This window comes from Ictalurus furcatus, chromosome 13 (assembly GCF_023375685.1).
Source record: "Ictalurus furcatus strain D&B chromosome 13, Billie_1.0, whole genome shotgun sequence".
In the NCBI taxonomy this organism is placed as follows: Eukaryota; Metazoa; Chordata; class Actinopteri; order Siluriformes; family Ictaluridae; genus Ictalurus; species Ictalurus furcatus.
The window spans coordinates 26,234,280-26,238,838 of record NC_071267.1 but is presented as its reverse complement, the minus strand read 5'-3'; positions in this window follow the sequence as shown (position 1 = coordinate 26,238,838).

Below are 4,559 nucleotides of genomic sequence, written 5' to 3'. Positions count from 1 at the left end.
AGACAGAGAGCTTGTAGAGAAGACACTGTAATGTAATGCGACGTGTGCAGAGCTCCTACAGGAGTAAAGTTCCCCCCAGCTGACCAGGACCCAGTGTGAGATAATGGGTGAAAGGCTGGTGCTTGTGGAGCGTCGTGTTCTCCGGCATCAGTGAGCGTAATGTGATCACGCAGCTATTACCTAAAGACTCGATCTCGTAAAACATTGAGCGAGAGGGAGGTGTCAGGTGCCTGCTGTCTTTCACACATTATCACACACAGCGCAGGATCTCTCACGCCGTTATATACTGGATTCAGTCAAAACTCCGGCATTATTATTTTAAACCCTCCAACTAATCTGATTTCGCCATGTGTATTGTGTGTGTGAGTGTTTGTGTGTGTGTGTGTGAGAGTGTGAGTGTTTGTGTATTTACGTGTGCATTTATTAATGCAACACGTTCATTAACACCGAGAATAACGGCTCAGTCCCCAGAATCATTTCATCTTATACTAATCACCACAACACCACAATCACCACAATCACCAAAACCACTATATCACTGTATCACCATATCACCACAATCACCATATCACCACAATCACCATATCACCATATCACCACAATCACCACAATCACCATATCACCACAATCACCACAGTCACCATATCACTATATCACCATATCACTATATCACCATATCACCATAATCACCACAATCACCACATCACCACAATCACCATATCACTATATCACTATATCACCACAATCACCATATCACTATATCACTATATCACCACAATCACCACAATCACCATATCACTATATCACCACAATCACCATATCACTATATCGCCACAATCACCACAATCACCATATCACCACAATCACCATATCACCACAATCACCACAATCACCATATCACTATATCACCACAATCACCATATCACTATATTACCACAATCACCACAATCACCATATCACTATATCACCACAATCACCATATCACTATATCACCACAATCACCACAATCACCATATCACCACAATCACCACAATCACCACAATCACCATATCACTATATCACCACAATCACCATATCACTATATTACCACAATCACCATATCACTATATCACCACAATCACCATATCACTATATCACTATATCACCACAATCACCACAATCACCATATCACCATATCACCACAATCACCACAATCACCATATCACTATATCACCACAATCACCATATCACTATATCACCACAATCACCACAATCACCATATCACCATATCACCACAATCACCACAATCACCATAACACTATATCACCACAATCACCATAATCACCACAATCACCACAATCACCATATCACTATATTACCACAATCACCACAATCACCATATCACTATATCACCACAATCACCATATCACTATATCACCACAATCACCACAATCACCATATCACCATATCACCACAATCACCACAATCACCATAACACTATATCACCACAATCACCATAATCACCACAATCACCATATCTCCATAATCAGCACAGTCACCACATCACCACAATCACCATATCACTATATCACTATATCACCACAATCACCATATCACTATATCACTATATCACCACAATCACCACAATCACCATAACACTATATCACCACAATCACCATAATCACCACAATCACCACAATCACCATATCACTATATCACCACAATCACCATATCACTATATTACCACAATCACCACAATCACCATATCACTATATCACCACAATCACCATATCACTATATCACCACAATCACCACAATCACCATATCACCATATCACCACAATCACCACAATCACCATAACACTATATCACCACAATCACCATAATCACCACAATCACCATATCTCCATAATCAGCACAGTCACCACATCACCACAATCACCATATCACTATATCACTATATCACCACAATCACCATAATCACCACAATGACTATATCACCATATCACCATATCACCACAATCACCACAATCACCATAATCACCACAATCACCATAACACTATATCACCACAATCACCATAATCACCACAATCACCATATCACCATAATCACCACAGTCACCACATCACCACATCACCACAATCACCATAACACTATATCACCACAATCACCATAATCACCACAATCACCACAATCACCATAATCACCACAATCACCATATCACCATAATCACCATATCACTATATCACCACAATCACCACAATCACCACAATCACCATAATCACCACAGTCACCACATCACCACAATCACCATAACACTATATCACCACAATCACCATATCACCATAATCACCACAGTCACCACATCACCACAATCACCATAATCACCACAATCACCACATCACCAAAATCACCACAATCAAAAAATATTATTCAAATGAACAAATTTTGTACCAAAAAAATTTGAATTCCAAGCATTTCTCATTGATTTGAATGACTTTACATTTTATTATTATTATTATTATTATTATTATTATTATTATTATTATTATTAATAATAATAATACATTTATTTTTTTTTAATTTAGTCCCTGTAATGAGGTGTTGAGACACTAGGGGTCAGCACAATCATAGCTCTCTCTCGCTCTCTCTCTCTCTCTCTCTCTCTGTGTGTGTGTGTGTGTGTGTGTGTCTGTGTGTGTCTGTGTGTGTATAAAAAACACTCCTCTGGGTTTAGTTCTGAGGTAAAGTTCACTCTGTACAGGACGTACCCTCAGTTGCGTGAAGCCGAATTGTGGGAAAGGGTTTTGATCAGAAGCCAGCCTGCCGTTCTGCAATAATCTGTGTGCAATCGTATAAAATTAAAACCCACTTTTATATTTTCGATACTATTGAAGAGGAGAGGCCACCAGGTGAAGTGGACCGTTTAAGATCAGTCCCAGCTATTTAAAAGTCAGCAGAAATACCTTTGTAGTTTCAGCAGCAGAACATTTAAACCATCTTGAATGATTCTCCTGGTTACAAAACTGTAACTGTGATTATACACAATAATTGAGTAAAGTAATTATATGGTCATCTTGTGCAGTAATTTAATGTAGTATTGTTATACAGTAATTTGATATACTAATTTTATATGGTAATATTATATTGGAATTTCATACAGTAAGTTTATATATCAATTTCGCATAGTATTTATTAATTTTACACAATTTAATACACCAATTTTAGAGTAATTTTATGTACCAATTTTATACACACATCATACAGTAGTTTTATATTTTAATTTCATACAATAACTGTACGTAGTAAACCTGTAAAAGTCTGCAAGTAAGCTGAGGATGAAACTGAATTTCCCTTTTCAACACAACAACGACCCAAAGCATACATCCAAATCAACAAAGGAACGACTTAACCAAAAGAAGATCCATGTTTTTGACTGGCCTAGCCAGAGCCCGGACCTGAATCCAACTGAAAATCTGTGGGGTGACCTGACGCCAGCTGTGCACAGGACAAACCCTTATAAAATGATGGGTCTGGAATATTTTCGCAAGAAAAGGTGGGAAAATATCGCCAAGTCAAGATATTCCACACTAAAGACTGAGTGGTGTAATAAAATCAAACGGTGCTTCAACAAAGCATAAGTTTAGAAGTGTGTATACTTATGCAAGCCGGTTATTCCATTTTTTTCCTGCTTAGAACCCTTTAGAACGTCATAATTCATTACGGGTACAGTATTGATAGGATGTGGAGGTGGGTGATCTTATAAAAACGATCATATCCTATAATACATGAAGACGTTAATACGTCACAGGATACATACATCACAACACACAGGTTTGCTTTCTATTTAATTTTTTTTTTTTTTTTTTTTTTTAAAAGAAAGAAAAACTTTTATGTCTACAAAAAGTAATGAATTACTTTAAGCTAAAAATTGTAACAAATAATGAATCATTTTAATAAATCCTAACAATAAATACAACCTGCAACTATAAAAGTTCAGTACAAAATTGAAACTTTTTTTTTTTTGTCATTGCTATTAAACATGTCCAGAAAAAAAAAAAAATCTTTAAACCTGTGATATTTCAGAAAAGTGTTGCATCATTTATCACAATATCAATACTATATTATCATCTATTATCCAAGTGTTACCTCGTCAACATGGTGAGTACCTACATTTACATTTTAATCCAACAGCAGTGACAAGTTCGTCTATTTGACGTTGCGGTGATTATAAACCCGTAGTAAAAACATTTAACTTAAAACATTCTGTACAGACAACACGACTCAGAGTTCCAGGGTTTTAGTGAATAAAATAAATACGTACGTGTAGAAGTGTAGTGTTTGTGATGCGTTAAAGGGATGAATGTAAAGTCAGCTGTAATTGTGCTGTGATTAACCCTCATCGGCAGCGTGTCTCCGAGACAGCAGGGGGCTCCATACACCAGAGTTTTACACTAATCTGAAGCGACATCTGCTTTCTATAAATAGCACTCGCTTCTAGGTAAAGAATACTGGCCTCATTTTCTTCTTTCTTTATTTATTTTTTATACCAAGGTTAAGTTTGCCCTGCTCCTTCAGCA